The 22,523-nt window shown below is 43.4% G+C and overlaps 1 protein-coding gene across 3 annotated transcripts in view; it reads right to left on the minus strand.

Annotated features, from left to right (window-relative positions):
- LOC130296458 (chloride channel CLIC-like protein 1) overlaps positions 1-22,230 on the minus strand; it is a 477,677-nt gene extending 455,447 nt beyond the window's left edge. The window contains exon 1 of one of the 3 annotated variants that reach the window (XM_056547995.1): positions 22,188-22,230. The gene's annotated coding sequence lies outside the window, so the exon portion shown is untranslated. Of the gene's footprint in view, positions 1-9,503; positions 9,602-22,187 lie in introns of those variants that run through there. The other 2 variants (XM_056547996.1, XM_056547997.1) reach the window with 2 other exon arrangements.
- Positions 22,231-22,523: the final 293 nt, after the last annotated feature.

Raw genomic sequence — 22,523 nt, forward strand, 5'->3', positions numbered from 1 at the left:
TATTTTTATTTTTTTACATATGCAAAAGTCGTGAAACACCTATGGGGTATTAAGGCTCACTTTATTCCTTGTTACGTACCTCAAGGGGTCCAGTTTCCAAAATGGTATGCCATATGTTTTTTTTTGCTGTTCTGGCACGATAGGGGCTTCCTAAATGCAACATGCCCCCAAAAACCATTTCAGAAAAACGTACTCTCCAAAATCCCCTTGTCGCTCCTTCGCTTCTAAGCCCTCTACTGCGCCCACCGAACACTTTACATAGACATATGAGGTATGTGCTTACTCGAGAGAAATTGGGCTACAAATATAAGTATACATTTTCTCCTTTTACCCCTTGTAAAAATTCAAAAATTGGGTCTACAAGAACATGCGAGTGTAAAAAATGGAAATTGTGAATTTTCTCCTTCACTTTGCTGCTATTCCTGTGAAACACCTAAAGGGTTAAAACGCTGACTGAATGTTATTTTGAATACTTTGGGGGGTGCAGTTTTTATAATGGGGTCATTTGTGGGGTATTTCTAATATGAAGACCCTTCAAATCCACTTCAAACCTGAACTGGTCCCTGAAAAATTGTGAGTTTGGAAATTTTGTGAAAAATTGGAAAATTGCTGCTGAACTTTGAAGCCCTCTGGTGTCTTCCAAAAGTAAAAACACGTCAATTTTATGATGCAAACATAAAGTAGACATATTGTATATGTGAATAAAAAAAAATATTTGGAATATACATTTTCCTTACAAGCAGAGAGCTTCAAAGTTAGAAAAATGCTAAATTTTCAAATTTTTCATCAAATTTTGGGATTTTTCACCAAGAAAGGATGCAAGATACCACAAAATTTTACCACTATGTTAAAGTAGAATATGTCACGAAAAAACAATCTTGGAATCAGAATGATAACTAAAAGCATTCCAGAGTTATTAATGTTCAAAGTGACAGTGGTCAGATGTGCAAAAAATGGCCGGGTCCTTAGGTGTAAAATGACTGGGTCCTTAAGGGGTTAAAGAACATTTTGGGGTTAGTTTTACTCTCTTGGGCAATGAGTCTGTCTCTATTTTTGCGGATTTTATCTGTTTTTTTACATAGTTGACATTTTTCTCTGTAGCTTTTTAATGCTTCTTCACTGTTGTCCAGTTTTAGTAGTTTAAATGCTTTATTTTTGTCATTTATTGCCCCCTTAACGTTCTTATTCATCCATATTGGTTTTACTTTATTTCTGACCCTTTTATTCCCATAAGGTATATACATCTTACAGTGAGAATTTAAGATATTTTTTAAAGTCTCCCATTTAGTGTCAGTATTCTTGTTTTTGAGGACATTATCCCATTTTATATTGTTAAGGGCTTCTCTGAGTTGATCAAACTTTGCCTTCCTAAAGTTTATTGTTTTTGTGGCCCCTCGAGAGATTCCCTTATTGAAGAACAAGTTATAATGTATTATATTATGATCACTATTTCCTAGGTGTCCTTCTACTTGCACATTACTCTGTCACGCCTGTTGGTTAATATTAAGTCTAGTAGGGCGCCCCCTCTGGTTGGGCCCTGCACCATTTGGGACAGATAATTGGCTTTAGCTATAGTCAGAAACCTGTTTCCTTTAGGCGATTCACAGGACTCAGTCTCCCAGTTTAAATTAGGATAGTTAAAGTCCCCCATTATCATCACATCATTTTGATTTGCTGCCTTGTTTATTTGCCTCAGTAATTGATCATCTGCCTCTTCCATTATGTTTGGTATTTGTATCTCCATTTATTTCTACCCATAGTGACTCCACATTATCGTTTCCCGTATATCCTCCCGCAGTGCAGCCTTCAGACTGGACTTTACATAAAAACAAACTCCTCCCCCTTTTCATTTTGTCCGATCCTTCCTGAATAGACTATAACCCTGTATGTTGACTGCCCAGTCACAGCTATCGTCCAACCTGTTTTACCCACTATGTCATAATCCTCCTCCAGTTCGTCAGTTTTATTGGTCAGAATTCTGGCATTAGTCAACATGCAATTCAATGTGCAATTCAACATGCAATTCAATTTTTTTTCCTATGACGCCTATCCCTATTAACTATTCTAACCCCTCCCTCCGGCCAGGTACATTAATATTTCCCCCCCCTCTCTATCTACACTATCTACCCCCTCTATTTTGTAGGTTCCCTCCCCCAGTCCCTAGTTTAAACACTCCTCCACCCTTCTTGCCATCTTCTCCCCAAGCACCGCTGCACCCTCTCCATTGTGGTGCAGCCCGTCCCTACGGTAGAGCCGGTATCCAACAGCGAAGTCGACCCAGTTCTACAAGAACCAAAACCCCTCCTTCCTACACCTCCTTCCACTTTTTTTTATCTCCATAATCTCCCACTGCCTCTCTGGTGTGGCTCGTGGTACAGGTAATATTTGGGAAAATATTACCTTGCCTTAAAAGGGGTACTCCGGTGCTTAGACATCTTATCCCCTATCCAAAGGATAGGGGATAAGATGCCTGATCGCGGTAGTCCCGCTGCTAGGGACCCCCGTGATCTTGCACGCGGGACCCCGTCTGTAATCAGTCCCCGGAGCGTGTTCACTCCGGGTCTGATTACCGGCGACCACCGGGCCGACGGCGTGTGACGGCACGCTCCGCCCCTCAATGCAAGCCTACGGGAGGGGGTGTGATAGCTGTCACACCCCCTCCCATAGACTTGCATTGAGGGGCAGAGCATGAGGTCACACGGGGGCGGAGGCGTAACGTCACACGCCGCCGGCCCCGTGATCGACAGTAATCAGACCCGGAGCGAACACGCTCTGCAGACTGATTACAAATGGGGTGCTGCGTGCAAGATCACAGGGGTCCCCAGCAGCGGGACTCCCGCGATCAGGCATCTTATCCCCTATTCTTTGGATAGGGGATAAGATGTCTAAGCAACGGAGAACCCCTGAAACCATTTTTAAGGACACTCCACCTACCTCTTACTTTGTCAACCCGATCCGCGATGTGCCGAACTCAAGCGCCAGGAAGACAACACACTGTTCGGCAATCGCGGTCTTTGTGACAGATCGCCCTGTCTGTCGCCCTAATAATTGAGTCTCCCACTACCAGTACCTGTCTGGCCTGCCCTGCACTCCTCCCTCCCTCCTTACAGAAGCAGAGTCCTGCTGCAGTACTGCTAGCGCTGAAATGGAATCCCCCTCATCTGCCAACCGGGCAAACTTGTTGGGGTGTGCCAGTTCAGGACTAGCCTCCCTGACACTTTTCCCTCTACCCCCTTTTCTAACTGTAACCCAGATAACTGCCAGACTGTCCTGCACCTCCGTCCCACTATCCACCCCCCACCTCTACCCCAGAGAGTACCTGCTCAGTGAGCAGGAGACTCCTCTCCAGGGTGTCAATGCGTCTCACTGTTGCCCCTCTAGATCCAGAATCTGGGCTTCCAAATGAACAACTCACACACATCTTGCTCAACAATATGCACCCTCAAACTGCTGTTCAAGGATTGCATACATTGTGCAAGATGTACATTGGACTGCATTTTCCAACATGGAGGCCATACTAGATTTAGGGATTGCAAAAATTAACAGGAAATAAAAAAATAAAAAAATTCAATTTAAGCTCCCTGACTATAAACTCCCTTAATTAAGTCCCTCTCACTTTTATACTTACACTTACTTGTATACATCACACAATTGCTAGCTCAAACAATCGCTAGTGTACTTTCTTTTATATTTACCACAATCCACCTCTCTCTTTCACTGCCTGGAAGTGAATGCAAAATCATTGACCCGCTGTTTTCATTTTGAACTTTCTGTAGGTTACTAGTTTGTTCAAAGGTTTCAGATTGATTATAGTCCTGAATTTCCCATTTGGCTTTTTGACTAGAAAAAGACAGGAGGGGTGACCTGAGCCCCTCTGCTCTTTTGGGACTTCTATGGCTGCCCCTAATAGATCCTGGACTCCCTTGAGAATTAATGCTAGGGGACCTGGGGATTGACTGGTTACCACAAATCTTGGGTGAGGGGGAGAGGAAAATTCTATCTGGTAACCCTCCTGGATTATGTTGACTAACCAAGAGTTGGGAATCATTGATTCCCAAATAGAGGCGAAAGATGACAATCTCGCCCCTACTGGAATGGCGTCATTGTTTACCTCTACCGGTGCTAGACTGGTAGGGGTTAAACAAGAAGACTCTTCCCCTACCTGCTTTGCTGTAAGACCAACGACCTGTCTTAACCTTTCGTCCTCTATAGAGCTGATTAGTTTGAGAAAAGAGATGAAATGTAGTCTTTTTTGGCCGAGTTTTCTCCCTAGGAAAATCTTTTTTGTTGTCAGAGGCCTTCGCCAGGATACCATCTAAATCAGGTTGAAAAAACAAATTGTCCATGGAACGGAAGGGAAGCCAATTTGTTTTTGGAATTAACATCACCTGTCCAAGTCTTTAACCATAACACCCTTCTAGAAATATTGGACAGGACAGCTGTGCAGGCAGATAGAAACATAGAATGTGTCGGCAGATAAGAACCATTTGGCCCATCTAGTCTGCCTAATAATCTGAGTCCTATCAATTGTCCCTGGCCCTATCTTATATGAAGGATAGCCTTATGCCTATTCCATGCATGCTTAAAGGAAAACAATCATCAGATTTTACCCTATATAATGCTTAATAACCAAAAAAGAGGGGCGCAAAATACTGACCTATGGTCCAACCTTGTCTCTGGCATACAGAGAGAAACAAATAATACCCAAGAAAATTGCACAGAGACACAAAGTAGTGAAAAAGTATATATAATCTTTATTAGTGGTGACTGGTTTAAAAACAGAATTAAAAGGAACGACAGTGGACAGACTACTGAGGCGTCTGGATGAGGGGAAGAGACAAAACTGGGCTACAGAACATCAATGAAAAATGGGAGATAATAAAGTGACCCCCATCCGGGTGTATATACATGTAAAGGGTATAGGCTGTACAAAAATATACTAGCAATTACATACCAACATATGTAAACATATACACTCAGAATGGCTGTATAGATGAAAGTCCCGTATTGCACAATGCCCAGAGAAAAAAGTTTTTATGACCGCACCATGGAGTAAGACAATGAGTAAAGTATACAATTATGAGAGTGATAAGCGGGTAAAAGGATAGAGAGTCCCAGGAACCGGGATAAGACATACACAAATGTTCAACAATCACCGGAATCCTGGAAAATATGACTCAAGTATAAATCACCCATCTCACATCACAAGAGCATACAGCGGACATCTTACCCTAAGCCAGAACGCTGTATGCTCTTGTGATGTGAGATGGGTGATTTATACTTGAGTCATATTTTCCAGGATTCCGGTGATTGTTGAACATTTGTGTATGTCTTATCCCGGTTCCTGGGACTCTCTATCCTTTTACCCGCTTATCACTCTCATAATTGTATACTTTACTCATTGTCTTACTCCATGGTGCGGTCATAAAAACTTTTTTCTCTGGGCATTGTGCAATACGGGACTTTCATCTATACAGCCATTCTGAGTGTATATGTTTACATATGTTGGTATGTAATTGCTAGTATATTTTTGTACAGCCTATACCCTTTACATGTATATACACCCGGATGGGGGTCACTTTATTATCTCCCATTTTTCATTGATGTTCTGTAGCCCAGTTTTGTCTCTTCCCCTCATCCAGACGCCTCAGTAGTCTGTCCACTGTCGTTCCTTTTAATTCTGTTTTTAAACCAGTCACCACTAATAAAGATTATATATACTTTTTCACTACTTTGTGTCTCTGTGCAATTTTCTTGGGTATTATCCTATATAATGCTTGGCAAAGCGTTATATAGGGTAAAATCTTTATTTTTGCCATTCCCGGGGGATGCTGCTGCCCCCAGGGATGGTGAAGATATGAAGTTATAAACTAGTCACCGCCACGGCCGTAAGTAGTCACCTGGGCGGGGAGCTCTTCTCATCTACTCCCGTTCTTCGGCCGGCAGCGACGCCCCCTCCGCTTGATTGATGGGCCGCGTCATCGCTCTGCTCCGTCTGTTCAGTGAGCGGAACAATGACGCTGCCCATCAATCAAGCGGAGGGGCCGGCCGGCCGGCCGAAGAACGGGAGTAGATGAGAAGAGCTCTCCGCCCAGGTGACTACTTACGGCCGCGGCGGTGACTAGTTTATTACTTCATATCTTCACCATCCCTGGGGGCAGGAGGTCCCCCGGGAATGGTGAAAATAAAGATTTTACCCTATATAACACTTTGCCAAGCATTATATAGGGTAAAATCTGATGATTGGTTCCCTTTAAAGGGGTATTCCGGTGAAAAACTTTTTTTTTTTAAATCAACTGGTGCCAGAAAGTTAAAACAGATTTGTAAATTACTTCTATTAAATCTTAATCCTGCCTGTACTTATTAGCTGCTGAATACTACAGTGGAAATTCTTTTCCGTTTGAAACACAGAGCTCTCTGACATCACAAGCACAGTGCTCTCTGCTGACATCTCTGTCCATTTTTAGGAACTGTCCAGCGTAAAAGGAAATCCCACATAGCAAACATATGCTGTTCTGGACAGTTCATAAAATGGACAGAGATGTCAGCAGAGAGCACTGTGCTCGTGATGTCAGCAGACAGCTCTGTTGTGTTTCAAAAAGAAAATAACTTGTAGTAACCGCTGTAGTATTCAGCAGCTAATAAGTAAAGGAAGGATTAAGATTTTTTAATAGAAGTAATTTACAAATCTGGTTAACTTTCTGGCACCAGTTGATTTAAAAAAAAAAAAAAAAAAAAAAAAAAAAGGTTTTCACCGGAGTACCCCTTTAAACTCCTTCACTATATTTGCAGCTCCTACTTCTGCAGGAAGGCTATTCCATGCATCCACTACTCTCTCAGTAAAGTAATACTTCCCGATATTACTTTTAAACCTTTGCCCCTCTAATTTTAAATGATGTCCTCTTGTGGCAGTTTTTCTTCTTTTAACCTCTTAAGGACCCAGGACGTGTGGGTACGTCCTGGGTCCCGGTCCTGCGATATAACGCGGGGTCACACGGTGACCCCGCATCATATCGCGGCGGGCCCGGCTTCATAGTGAAGACGGGACCCCCCTCTAATAGCGCACAGCACTGATCACAGTGCCGTGCGCTATTAACCCTTTAGCCGCGCGCTCAAAGCTGAGCCGTGCGGCTAAAAACGAAAGTGAAAGTTGCCGGTTAGCTCAGGGAGCTGTTCGGGATCGCCGCGGTATAATCGCCACATCCCGAACAGCTGTAACACAGGAGGAGGTCTTCTTACCTTCCTTCCTGCAGTCTGATCGCCGAATGAATGCTTCAAGCCTGAGATCCAGGCTTGAGCATTCAATCGCCAAAAACACTGATTGATCCATTCCTATGGAGATGCATCAATCAGTGTTAAAGATCAGTACATGCAATGTTATAGCCCCTATAGGAGCTATATTATTGCATAAGAAAAGTGTAAAAAAATCATTAACCCTTTCAATTATCCCTTCCCGTAATAAAAGTTTGAATCACCCAAGAATTAAAAAAAAACAGTGTAAATAAAAATAAACATATGTGGTATCGCTGCGTGCGGAAATGTCCGAATTATAAAAATTTACCGCTTTTTAAACCGCACATTCAATGGCGTACGCGCAAAAAAATTCCAAATTCCAAAATAGCGTATTTTTGATCACTTTTTATACCACAAAAATGTGAATAAAAAGTGATCAAAAAGTCTGATCAGAACAAAAATGGTACCACTAAAAACTTCAGATCACGGCGCAAAAAATGAGCCCTCATAGCTCCCTGAACACAGAAAAAGAAAAAAGTTATAGGGGTCAGAAGATGACATTTTTAAACGTATACATTTTCCTGCATGTATTCATGATTTTTTTCTGAAGTGATACAAAATCAAACCTATATAAGTAGGGTATCATTTTAACCATATGGACCTACAGAATAAAGATAAGGTATCATTTTTCCGAAAAATGTACTACGTAAAAACGGAAGCCCTCAAAACTTACAAAATTGTGTTTTTTTCATAAATTTTGTCGCACATTGATTTTTTTTCCCATTTCACCGTAGATTTTTGGGTAAAATGACTAATGTCATTACAAAGTAGAATTAGTGACGCAAAAAATAAGCCATCACATAGAATTTTAGGTGAAAATTTTAAAGAGTTATGATTTTTTAAAGTTAAGGAGGAAAAATTGAAAATGAAGAAACGGAAAAAGCCTGGGTCCTTAAGGGGTTAAATATGCTATCCTCCTTTACAGTGTTAATTTCCTTTATGTATTTAACCCCTTAAGGATGTAGGGGGGGGGGATTTATCAAAGGATTTATGTGTTTTTTTCACTAAACTTTGGCGCAATACTTTGGCACAGTGTCTTTTTGCGCCAAAGTTTGGCACATCTTCTCCACTGTCATTTTTACAACTTTCTCAAAATCACACGGTCCTGTGTGTGATTTCAACTTTACTCCAGGTGAGGCCTCACCAGTGTTCTGTACAGTGGCATGAGCACTTCTCTCTTTCTGCTGCTTATACCTCTCCCTATACATCCAAGCATTCTGCTAGCATTTCCTGCTGCTCTATTACATAATCTTCCTACTTTTTTTTCTTTTTAAATCAACTGGTGCCAGAAAGTAGGGATCTACCGATTATCGGTATGGCCGATATTATCGGCCGATAATCACGATTTTGGGCATTATCGGTATCGGCAATTACCTTGCCGATAAGCCGATAATGCCCCGCCCCCCGCACCGCGACCGCAACCCCCCCTGACCCGCCGCACCGCTACCGCCCCCCCGCGTCGCACCCCCCACCATAGTGCTGGGCGGTATACCGGTATGGATTTCTGCCTATACCGCTATACCGGTTGGGCCCCTACCCCACCCTCCGAGTCAATAAAAAAAATTAAACTTACCCGTAATGGGGGTGGTCCGGGCCATCCTTCCTTCCTGTAGTCTCCGGCGGCATTCCGGGTGGAGGGTGAACCGGTCTGGGCTGTCCTTCTCCGAGGGTCATCTTCTCCACTCTGGGCAGGCTCCGGCCTAGTACGCTGTAAAGACGCTGCTACGCCGTGACGTCAGGTGCGTCGCTGCACACGGGCGTCACTGCGCAGCGGCGTCTATGCAGCGTACTAGGCCGGAGCCTGCCCGGAGTGGAGAAGATGACCCCCGGATAAGAAGGAGAGCCCGGACCGGTTCACCCTCCACCCGGAATGCTCCCGGACACTACAGGAAGGAAGGATGGCCCGGACCACCCTGACAGGTAGGGGGAGAGAAGCGGGTGGTGGCGGCGGCGGCCTATGGCCCCGCAAAAGGCCACTGCAGTGCATTGATTTAAAGCGCCCGCTTTAAATCAATGATCTGCAGCGGTGTCGAGGGGGGATAAATAGCTGATAACTTATACCGGAATATCGATATAAGTTATCGGCTATCGGCCCTAACCTCCACCAATTATCGGTATCGGCCCTAAAAAAAACGATATCGGTCGATCCTTACCAGAAAGTTAAACACATTTGTAAATGATCGGGACAATGTAGAGAAAACCGCACTCACCCGATCAACGTGCACAGATTCTTTATTCCGTTGAACATCAACATAGAACACAGGAGGACTTGTGGTCGGCAGGGACGCCAGGGAACACCTCCTGTTCCCTGGCGTCCCTGCCAACCACAAGTCCTCCTGTGTTCTATGTTGATGTTCAACGGAATAAAGAATCTGTGCACGTTGATCGGGCGAGTGCGGTTTTCTCTACATTGTCCCGATTGTGTCAAGCGATATGTGCCTTCTCTAACCAGCACCCCGACATAGCACACACCGTCCAGTCTCTACCTATACCTGAGAAAGCGGATACCATATTATCAAGTAAACTGCCTTCACCTGCATAGCAGTGCCGGACTTATACTCTTTCTACCTGCTCCAGTGTACATTTGTAAATGACTTCTATTAAAAATCTTAATCCTTCCAGTACTTATTAGTTGCTGAATACTATAGAGGAAATTATTTTCTTTTTGGAATACAGAGCTCTCTGCTGACATCACAAGCACAGTGCTCTCTGCTGACATCTCTGCCCATTTTAAGAACTGTCCAGAGTAGGAGAAAATCCCCATAGCAAACATATGCTGTTCTGGACGATTCCTAAAATGGACAGAGATGTCAGCAGAGAGCACTGTGCTCATGATTCAGCAGAGAGCTCTGTGTTCCAAAAAGAAAAGAATTTCCTCTGTATTATTCAGAGATAATAAGTACTGGAAGGATTAAGATTTTTTAATATTAATAATTTACAAATCTGTTTAACTTTCTGGCACCAGAAAAAAATTAAAAATTAAAAATTTCCACCGGAGTACCCCTTTAAGTCTTCTGAAATAATTACTCCTAAATCCCTTTCCTCAGATACTGAGGTCAGGACTGTGTCAAATATTCTATACTCAGCCCAATGGTTTTTATGCCCCAGGTGCATTATCTTGCCCTTATCCACATTAAATTTCAGTTGCCAGAGTTCTGACCATTTTTCTACTTTGCCTAAATCCTTTTCAATTTGGTGTATCCCTCCAGGAACATCAACCCTGTTACATATCTTTGTGTCATCAGCAAAAAGACCAATACCTTACCATCGAGACCTTTTGTGATATCACCAATGAAGATATTAAACAAAATGGGTCCCATGACAGATCCCTGAGGTCCCCACTGGTAACAAGACCTTGCTCTGAATATTCTCCATTGACTACAACCCAGTGTCTAATCCACTCAACAATATGGGAGTCCAATCTCAATGACTGATAAGTCTTCTATGTGGAACAGTGTCAAAAGCCTTACTAAAATCTAGATATGCGATGTCTACTGCCCCTCCGCCATCTATTATTTTAGTCACCCAGTCAAAAAAAAAATCAATAATATTTGTTTGACATGATCTCCCTGAAGCAAACCCATGTTTACTTGACAGATTCTGCAGATGCATCTGCTAGAAAACTAGTAGTCATTTTAAGAATAGACAGACTTTCGATGATTTTTTTTTTTTTACTGCCGGCAGTATGGGGGACAATTTTCATATTCTGGAGTTCTCTTTTAAAACATTTTTAAACCCTGTATCCAATTCTTCCTGTGGGCTGTCTACACATTCACCCTCCTCAATATCTTGATAAGATGTAGCATCATCAGAATCAGAGAAAGAGACCACCTTACACTTTTTGGGGACTTTCGTGGATGTAGGCGGGACCGCATGACTAGAAGAAGAGGATTTAGCAGCTTGAATCTCATAAACATTCTAGCCGGAAGAAGCGTCGGCTGACGCGAAACTAGTTGCCATTCCCCGTGTGCCCCTGCATTCTGGGAGTGGCTGCTCTCTCTCCCCGCTTGTCTGGAATTGCCTATTCCTATGTTTGCTGCTTCATCCTGCTTTATGGATTATAAGTTATTACTTTTGGGACCTCCTTCGTGGTGAGTGCGATTCTTTTCATACTTCTTCTGCTATTGAAGTTACCCTTGCATGTTTAACCCCGCATGTTCTGAAGAACAATAAAGAAGCATCTGCAAGGAGACGCTGGTGAGTGCTCCGCATTCTCCCTCTATACATAATTTTTATCATGTTTACATGTTTTTTTCTATGGGAAATGGAAAAAGGGGATGATGTGAGCTTTTAATATGAAAAGGATTAATGTGTGTTTTTTTTAACTATACTTTTTTTTAACACTTTATTAGTCCCCTTAGGGAAATTTAAGAAGGAATCATTAGAATCCTCATACAGATCAATTCAGTTCTGTTGAACTCAATTGATCTGTGTGATCTCTGCTCATTTGGCTTAGCCTGCTCCAGGTAGGCTCAATCAAATACAGTTCCGAGGCAGCCATGGATGAAGAGGTGAGCCCTCCGGCTACCTCCACAGTGGACCTCCAGGGATGGTCAGCTTTGAAAGCAGCGATCTAAAGAGTTAATAGTCAGCCACAGTGATTGCGGGGCAGCGGGGTATGGATACGATTGCGGGATCCCATTGGTTGCCATGGCTGCAGGAGGCCAGCTGATGGACTTCTGTCTGCCTAGTACGGGAGCCTGTGAGGTCCAGCCATAGGCTGGATCGCATAGGCTGTTAGTGTAAACTGCCAGTTATACTGTGCTGCAGTACAGATGCACTGCTGCATAGTATAACAGGTAAGGAGTGAAAAGTAAAAAAAATAAAAGGTTTTAATTAAAAGGTTTTTCAAGACCCAAGCCATTTCAAGGCCAAAATCTGACCACTGTCACTTTAATAATTAATAACTCTGGAATGCTTTAACTTTTCATTTTGATTCCGAGATTGTTTTTTCGTGACATATTCTACTTTAAGTTAGGGGTAAATTTTTGTCTATACTTGCATAATTTCTTGGTAAAAAATTCAAAAATTTGATGAAAAATGCTTATAAGGAAAATAGACATCCCAAATAAATTATATTTTGATTCACATATACAATATGTCTTCTTTATGTTTGCATCATAAAGTTGACATGTTGTCTACTTTTGGAAGACATCAGAGGGCTTCAAAATTCAGCAGCAAATTTCAAGTTTTTCACAATTTTTTTTATTTTTAAGATTTTTTTTTAGAGATCAGTTCAGTTTGAAGTGGATTTGAGGTTCCTTCATATTAGAAATACCCCATAAATTACCCCATTATAAAAACTGCACCCCTCAAAGTATTCAAAATGACATTCAGAAAGTGTGTTAACCCTTTAGGTGTTTTGAACTTTTACCACCTGTTAAAAGGGGCAACACCAGGACATTAGTGTAAAAAAAAAAAAAATTTTCTACACTAACATGCTAGTGTAGACCCCAACGTTACCTTTTCATAAGTGGTAAAAAGGAGAAAAAGCCCCCCCAAAATTTGTAACGCAATTTCTCACGAGTACAGAAATACCCCATTTGTGGCACTGCCTTGAAATACCACAGGGCTCCAAAGCGAAAGAGCGTCATGCTGGGAGCTGTAGTTGGAACTTCAGCTGTTGCAAAACTACAACTCCCACCATGTCCTTTACCTGTGCATACTGAGGAGTTGTTGCTAAGCAACAGCAGGAGGTGAAAAAGCCTCACCTGCTGCTGTATCCTGCTGCCTGCACCGCCGGGACCACTGCTGCTGCTCGTGAGGGGACCCCCACTGGGCCAGGCAAAGGTAGGAGACCTCCGCCGGCCCAGATCACCTCTCAGCAGGATATTGATTGGTCGGTCGTTCCGGCTGATCAATCACGTGATCATGAGGTGGCACCCGTGCCTCCTGACTCCTGTTGGGTAAGGGTGAATGGGGCTGTCTCCGACAGCCCCATTCACCCTTTTTTTCTTGGACACAGGAGACCCAATTGACCCGGAATCGCCACAACGCGCCGGTCTGAATTGGCACGGGGTGCCTGCTGAATAATTCCAGCAGGCATCCCGGTCTGGTCCCTACCTGGCAAGCGGCAGGGACCGGAAATGCCACGGGCTTACAGGTACCCCCTTGGTGCTTAAGTACCAGGATGTCAAGGCGTACCTGTACGCCCTTGGTCCTTAAAGGATTAAATAAATACATATTTAAAAAATTTGAAAAAAAAAATACCCCCTTCCCAATAAAGCCATATATTATCGCCCCAAAATAAAAAAGAAATGCCCAAACCTCTGCATAATAGGTATTGCCACATAAACTAAATTGATAATTCTATCTATCCTGCATGGTGAAAGCCATAAAAAAAAATCAAAAGGTAACATGAATCGCAAAAATGGTACCGATAATATGTACAGATCGTCCCACAAAAAATAGGCCCTCACCCAATGGCATTGGACGAAAAATAAAGTTATGACTGTCAGAACATGACAACACAAAAAGAAGGGAAAAAAGGATTTTGTTGAGAAAAGGGAAAGAGCATAAAAAAGCTATATAAATTGTGTATCGCCATGATTGTACCAACCCACAGAATATTAATAACAATTTTTGCCCAACAGTGAATTCCGTAAAAAAATAATTTAAATAAACGCCAGAAAAAAAAAAAAATGTACAATATCCAATTCAAAATATTGTGTTTTTCACTAAAAATGCAGCATGAATCAAAAAAGATTTACCACTAATATAAAGTATAATATGTCACGAAAAAAACTCTCTCAGAATTACGTCACTAAGTAAAAAGCATGTCAGAGGGATTACCACTTAGGCTCTTTTCACACTGCCATTTGTGCCCGCCAGTGTGACGGCCATTAGAAGATAGGGGGAGAAAAATTTGTGCTTGCAACAGCTTTTTCTCCCGCTATCTTCCAGCGGAATAACAGCAGCAATAACGGATGTCAGAGAATCCCATTCAAGTGAATGGGATCCTCTGTGCCCATTATGTCTCCCATTAGGCTCCGTTACAAAAACGGACGTTAATGGCGTTAAATTTTTTTTTTTTTTTTTAAAAGAGGCCTTAACGTCCGTTTGTAACGGAGTCTTTCACATAGTGTGAAACAAATCTGTCCTGTGTCTATTTAACCCCTACAGGACCCATGACGTAACGGTACGTCCCGACACCCTGGGTCTTAAGGACCAGGGACGTACATTTACGTCATGGGCAGTTCTAGTCCCCGCCGTGCGCCGGGCGGGGATCGGAGCGGGATGCCTGCTGAAATCATTCAGCAGGCATTCCGTGCAAATGCCCAGGGGGGTCATCAGACCCCCCATGTCGGCGATCTCGGCAAATCACAAGTGAATTCACACTTGCGATTTGCGCGATTCCGGGTCATTACGGGTCTATAGTGACCCGGTGACCGGGAATGTAAGGGTGATCGCGGGTGTCTAAGACACCCACGATCCCCCTGAAGCGATAGGAGTGAGGTGGCAGGGGTGCCACCCCTCCTATCCCTGCTATTGGTGGTCTAGACGCGACCACCAATAGCAGATCGGGGGCAGGGGGGGGGTTTACTTTCGTTTTCCCCGTCCTGCCCTCCCACAATAGGCGGGGCAGGACGGGGAAACGACGGGGACCGGCGCCAAAGATCCACTTACCGATCCGGGCGGGCGACGGAGATCGGCGGGCGGCGATGACGTGCGGCTGTATCTGACGGAAGCCGGTTAGTTGCCTAGCAACATCTGGAGGGTACAGTTTGAGACCATTATACAGTGGTCTCTAACTGTAGCCCTCCAGATGTTGCAAAACTACAACTCCCAGCATGCCCACACAGCTGTTTGGGCATGCTGGAATATGTAGTTTTGCAACAGCTGGAGGGCTACAGTTTGAGACCACTATATAGTGGTCCCTAAACTGTAGCCCTCCAGATCTTGCAAAACTACAACTCCTAGCATGCTCAAACAACTGTTTGCTGTCAGGGCATGCTGGGAATTGTAGTTTTGCAACAGCTGGAGGACCACAGTTTGGAGATCACTTTGCAGTGTTCTCTAAAACTGTAGCCCTCCAGATGTTGTAAAACTGCAAATCCCAGCATGTCCAAACAGCAATCACCTGTCTCGGCATGCTGGGAGTTGTATTTGCGTACCTCCAGCTATTGCATAACTACATCTCCCAGCATGCCCTTAGGCGATCAGTACATGCTGGGAGTTGTAGTTTTGCAACAGCTGGAGGCACACTGGTTAGAAAATACTGAGTTAGGTAACAGAACCTAACTGAAGGTTTTCCAACCAGTGTGCCTCCAGCTGTTGCAAAAGTACAACTCCCAGCATGCACGGTCTGTCAGTACATGCTGGGAGTTGTAGTTTTGAAACAGCTGGAGGTTTGCCCCCCCATGTGAACGTACAGGGTACATTCACACGGGCAGACTTATAGTAAATTTCCTGCTTCAAGTTTGGGCTGCGGCAAATTTTTCGCCGCAGCCCAAACTTCTAGCAAGAAACTCACCGTAAACCGCCAGTGTGAATGTACCCTAAAAACACTACACTAAACTAACACCTAATAAAGAGTAAAATACATATACACCCCTTACACTGTCCCCCCAATAAAAATGAAAAACGTATTGTATGGCAGTGTTTCCAAAACGGAGCCTCCAGCTGTTGCAAAACAACAACTCCCAGCATTTCTGGACAGCCACTGACTGTCCAGGTATGCTGGGAATTTAGCAACAGCTGGAGGCACCCTGTTTGTGAATCACTGGCATAGAATACCCCTATGTCCACCCCTGTGAAATCCCCAATTTAGTCCTCAAATGCGCATGGCGCTCTCTCACTTCGGAGCCCTGTCGTATTTCAAGGAAACAGCTTAGGGCCACATATGGGGTATCTCCGTACTCGGGAGAAATTGCACTACAAATTTTGGGGGGCTTTTTCTCCTTTTACCCATTATGAAAAGGAAAAGTTGGGGCTACACCAGCTTGTTAGTGTAAAAAAAAAAAAAAAATTACACTAACATGCCGGTGTTGCCCTTTACTTTTTATTTTCACAAGTGTTAAAAGGAAAAAAAGACCCCCAAAATTTGTAACACAATTTCTCCTGAGTACGGAAATACCCCATATGTAGGCGTAAAATGCTCTGTGGGCGCACAACAAGGCTCAGGAGTGAGAGCGCACTATGTACATTTGAGGTCTAAATTGGTGATTTGCACAGGGGTGGCTGATTTTACAGCGGTTCTGACATAAACCCCCCCCCAAAAAAATACCCACATGTGACCCCATTTTGGAAACTACACCCCTCACAGAATTTAATTAGGGGTACAGTGAGCATTTACGCCCCACAGGTGTCTGACAGATTTTTGGAACAGTGGTCCGTGAAAATGAAAAATTTTATTTTTCATTTGCACAGCCCACTGTTCCAAAGATCTGTCAAACGCCAGTGGGGTGTAAATACTCACTGCACCCCTAATTAAATTCTGTGAGGGGTGTAGTTTCCAAAATGGGGTCACATGTGGGGGGTTCCACTGTTCTGGCACCACAGGGGGCTTTGTAAACGCACATGGCCCCTGACTTCCATTCCAAACATTTTATTTTCCCAAAAGCTCAATGGCGCTCCTTCTCTTCTGAGCATTGTAGTGCGCCAACAGAGCACTTGGGGTATTTCCATACTCAGAAGAGATGGGGTTACAAATTTTGGGGGGTCTTTTCTGCTATTAACCCTTGCAAAAATGTGAAATTTGGGGGGAAACACACATTTTTGTGAAATTATTATTATTATTATTATTTTTTTTTACATATGCAAAAGTTGTGAAACCCCTGTGTTTCCTCAAGGGGGTCTAGTTTCCAAAATGGTATGCCATGTGTTTTTTTTTTTTTTTTTGCTGTTCTGGCACCATAGGGGCTTCCTAAATGCGACATGCCCCCCGAGCAAAATTTGCTCTCAAAAAGCCAAATAAGACTCCTTCTCTTCTGAGCATTGTAGTTCGCCCATAGTGCACTTCAGGTCAACTTGTGGGGTACCTCCATACTCAGAAGAGATGGGGTTACAAATTTTGGGGGGGTCTTTTCTGCTATTAACCCTTGCAAAAATGTGAAATTTGGGGGGAAACACACATTTTAGTGAAAAAAAAAATTTTTTTACATATGCAAAAGTCGTGAAACACCTGTGGGGTATTAAGGCTCACTTAATTCCTTGTTACGTTCCTCAAGGGGTCTAGTTTCCAAAATGGTATGCCATGTGTTTTTTTTTTTTTTTTTTTGCTGTTCTGGCACCATAGGGGCTTCCTAAATGCAACATGCCCCCCAAAAACCATTTCAGAAAAACGTACTCTCCAAAATCCCCTTGTCGCTCCTTCGCTTCTGAGCCCTCTACTGCGCCCGCCGAACACTTTACATAGACATATGAGGTATGTGCTTACTCGAGAGAAATTGGGCTACAAATATAAGTATAAATTTTCTCCTTTTACCCCTTGTAAAAATAAAAAAATTGGGTCTACAAGAACATGCGAGTGTAAAAAAATGAAGATTGTGAATTTTCTCCTTCACTTTGCTGCTATTCCTGTGAAACACCTAAAGGGTTAAAACGCTGACTGAATATCATATTGAATACTTTGGGGGGTGCAGTTTTTATAATGGGGTCATTTGTGGGGTATTTCTAATATGAAGACCCTTCAAATCCACTTCAAACCTGAACTGGTCCCTGAAAAATAGTGAGTTTGAAAATTTTGTGAAAAATTGGAAAATTGCTGCTGAACTTTGAAGCCCTCTGGTGTCTTCCAAAAGTAAAAACTTGTCAATTTTATGATGCAAACATAAAGTAGACATATTGTATATGTGAATCCAAATTTTTTTTATTTGGAATATCCATTTTCCTTACAAGCAGAGAGCTTCAAAGTTAGAAAAATGCTAATTTTTCAAATTTTTCATCAAATTTTGGGATTTTTCACCAAGAAAGGATGCAAGTTACCATAAAATTTTACCACTATGTTAAAGTAGAATATGTCACGAAAAAACAATCTCGGAATCAGATTGATAACTAAAAGCATTCCAGAGTTATTAATGTTTAAAGTGACAGTGGTCAGATGTGCAAAAAACGCTCTGGTCCTGAGGTGTAAAATGGCCTGGTCCTTAAGGGGTTAAAGGGGTACTCTGGTGGAAATTTTTTTTTTTAAATCAACTGGTGCCAGAAAGTTAAACAGATGTGTAAATTACTTCTATTAAAAAATCTTTATCCTTCCAGTACTTATTAGCTGCTGGATACTACAGAGGAAATTCTTTTCTTTTTGGAACACAGAGCTCTCTGCTGAATCACAAACACAGTGCTCTCTGCTGACATCTTTGTCCATTTAAAGAACTGCGAAGAGTAGGAAAAAATCCCCATAGTAAACATATGCTGCTCTGGACAGTTTCTAAAATGGACAGAGATGTCAGCAGAGAGCACTGTGCTCATGATGTCAGCAGAGAGCTCTGTGTTCCAAAAAGAAAAAATTTCCTCTGTAGTATTCAGCAGCTAATAAGTACTGGAAGGATAACGATTTTTTTTAATCGAAGAATTTACAAATCTGTTTAACTTTCTGGCACCAGTTGATTTAAAAAAATTAAATAAAAAAGTTTTCCACCGGAGTACCCCTTTAAATAGACACGGGACAGATTTGTTGGGCCCAGTCATTAAGGTAAAAATAAGCGGGGTCCTTAAGGGGTTAATGAGAGAACAATGCAGTAAATATGACCAAAGTAGGCTTGAAATTTGGCTTGGTGCTATGTTTTTCCTGGGCCCTGCCATCTGTCAAATCAGCAGATAACATGCCACATATGGGGTACTGGCATGTTCAGGAGAAATTGCATAGCACATTTTCGGGCGCTATTATCCGTGTTCCTTGTGAAAATTAAGAAAAACAATTGTGTTAAATGTGCAATTTATGCAGAAAAATGAAAAAAGCATTTTCACGGCCTAATGCTAAAAACTTTGGGGGGGGGGGGGGGGGTTCTCATGTTTTTGCACCCCAAGGCCTCTGTAAACCTGAATGGGTTAAATAATGGGTTAAAACATGAAAGGGTGAATAAACTTTGTAACTTTTATTCTAAACAATTTGAGGGGTGTAGTTTTAAGATGTGGTTATTTACAGGCCCTTGAAAATTGGGAAGTCAATGTGCAGCAAAATCTGCTGCAGCAAAAAAAAGGACATGTGAACTGACACTTAGGGTACGTTCAAACGTGTGTACTTTTCTGCTGATTTTCCTACCCATTGGGGGAGATTTATCAAAACCTGTCGAGAGAAAAAATTGACCAGTTGCCCATAGAAACCAATCAGATCGCGTCTTTCGTTTTTGAAAAGGCCTCTGTTAAATGAAAGAAGTGATCTGATTGGTTGGTATGGGCAACTCAGCAACTTTTCCTCTGGACAGGTATAGATAAATATCCCTCATTGACTTCAAAATACACACGCGTGATCGTACCCTTATAACAGGCCAGCAGGGTTTTATTTGTGGGTGAGGCCAGAAGTAGCGCATGTGTGGACCATACACTACAGAAGGAAGACATGTAAGTCGTAGCTTCTTGGTCCCAAATGCTAAATCTGCAAGGGCATGTTCACAAGGGCAAAAAAAAAAAAAAAAACACTAAACATCTTAAAGAAAGACGCCAATTCTTTTAATGTTGCTTTTGAACATTCCCATTTAATCCATTGGGTGCTGAAAACTGTGCTGAATGTGTCCCTTGTCTACTACAGTGGTTCTGAACCTTTTTGGCATGAGCACCCTTTGACAGCCCATTCCCAAAAAATTGTACCCCCATATTTAGAGACATTTTGTAATGATTATAGTATAATTCATATGCTTTACTTTCCTCTATAACAGGAATATCCCTATCTCCCCAGTCCCCCGATTTACAGGTGACGTCTTTTCTAACCAGAGTTGTTTACTTTTCTTTTCTAACTGGCCTAGACCGCCATTAAGATTTCTCCCATACAAGACTTCTCCACAGAACCAGCCAAACAAACATTTTAGGCCCCATTCTGCAGTACAATACCCACCTATTTACAAACTCCCCATGTTTATTGTCACACACAGTAATAGTACCCGCTTTGCATCCCCATAAAGTTGTTAGGCCCCCTCTGTGCCCCCAAATATAGCTGTAGGCCCCCATATATAGTTGTAGTAGAGCTGGACGGTACGATCAAATATGCGCATCACGGTATTTTCGTAACTTATGGCGGTCCCACGGTATATAACGGTATTCCCCCCAAATCATGTGACCCGCGAGCGCTGTTCTGCTCCCCCCCCCCCCCCATTAATTATCAGGTTAGTACCATCAGGGTACTAATCACATGTCACCCGCAAGCGCTGCCCTCCTCGTCCTCCTGTTTGTTGCGGGCCGCCGGTGCTGGAACTCTGTACTGTACGCTGTATCCCAATGCCCGGGCTGCAAAAGATAAACTTTAACTCACCTTCCTACATCGGCCTCACGCTCTTCCTGGGGACGGGAACATCGGACAGCCGTCAGCCTATCACCGAACGCAGCGCCATTCCGTCTCGGCCAGTGAGAGGTTGGGCGCACTGTCATGTAAGAAGCTGTCCAGCAGCGTTTGCGGGTGACATGTGATTAGTTCCCCAATGGGAACAGCGCAGCGTTGGGCTGATAATTAATTGGGGGGGGGGGGGGAGCAGAACAGCGCATGCGGGTCACATATGATCAGTTCCCCGATGTGGGGACATCGCAGCGCTGGGTTGATAATTAATTCATTCCCGAGGGGGAGGGGCCCAACCGGTATTGTGGTGCAGGACAAAAATGTTGGTATTCGGTATGAACTAGTATACCACCCAGCACTAAGTTGTAGGCCACCATACTGTCCCGCTTTGGTGCTCCACTGCTCCTCTGGTCTGGGGACCTATTGTTATGGTTCCTAGCAGTAGGTCCCCGGTCTGCAGGGGCAGTGGAGCAACAAAGCTGATGGTGGTTACTGCCCACAGCAGCCCAGTGCCCGCGCTTCCCCTTTGCTGTCCTCCTGCTCCGCTCCTCGGTGCAGTGATGTCAGCCGACCATTTCTTTCAAAGTGGTCCAGACCAGTAACCAGTGGCTGTGGCTGCCATTACTGATTTTTTTTTTTTTTTTTAAGTACCCCCCTGGGGTTACTTGTACTCCAGGTTGAGAACCACTGGTCTACTATGTGGCATACATAAAACTGGTGTCAGAGGTGCCTTGGGAGCCCTCAGGCACCAGGGTGATGCCACCTCTGCACTTATAGTTACCCCTGACAGAAGGCATTTCTAACAGGTGGAAAGTTGCTTATCCGCTGCCATATTTGTTACATGGAGCCCTCACTATTCGCATTTGAGGGCTGCCATATTACAAGGCTCCGCTCTTCTAGGTGAAATGAGCTGAGGTAAATGTACAGAAATACAGTACACCAGATTCATGTCCGCCAGTGCCCGGAGGCCTGAAATATGGAGCACTTTAACATTATATATATATAGCCACCAGTTTTGCTGTCCAATGTTGCGTTTACAGTCACATGACCACTGGACTCCATCCCTGACCATGAAAACGGACATTTATGATAAAACAACCATTGTATTTGTATCATGGAGGATACAGAAGTCATATAGTGATGCTGACATAAAAGTCACGTGATTATAATACATAGAAAACCAGCAAAACATTGTATCAACAGGTGTTAGATACATTGTATAACCCACACAGCTTGTGACTACAGCAGTGACTACAGCAGTGTTTCCCAACCAGTGTGCCTCCAGCTGTTGCAAAACTACAACTCCCAGCATGCCCAGGCAGCCGAAGGCTGCCCGGGCATGCTGGGAGTTGTAGTTTTGCAACAGCTGGAGGCACACTGGTTGGGAAACACTGGACTACAGTCTCCAAGAAGTCCCACAGACACTGCAGCGCCCCCTAACCGTCCATACCGAGTCCCAGTGACTTACCGAGCACTGTGCGCTCCCTTTTTCCGTCTCCTCGGCGTTTAATTCAGCCGCCCTACGGCTTCCTACAAGGACCAAAACACTTCACAACCCACACGCGTCAGTAGCTGCTTGTGAAAATCAGAAAGTGCTCTGCTGCCATCTAATGTTCAGATGTGAGTACTGCAGCCAGCAGATTAGTTTGGATGACACAGTAACAATCCTATTACTAAATCTAAATCTGTAAATTCCCAGTGGTTTCACAGTGAAGCATGTGAGCCAATCTCCACTTATTATAATCCAGAGGCTGAGTTATCAGGATAAACTGCTGGGTAATCTGATGAAAAGGATCATGGAGAA

This window comes from Hyla sarda, chromosome 12, assembly GCF_029499605.1.
Source record: "Hyla sarda isolate aHylSar1 chromosome 12, aHylSar1.hap1, whole genome shotgun sequence".
NCBI classification, from domain to species: Eukaryota; Metazoa; Chordata; class Amphibia; order Anura; family Hylidae; genus Hyla; species Hyla sarda.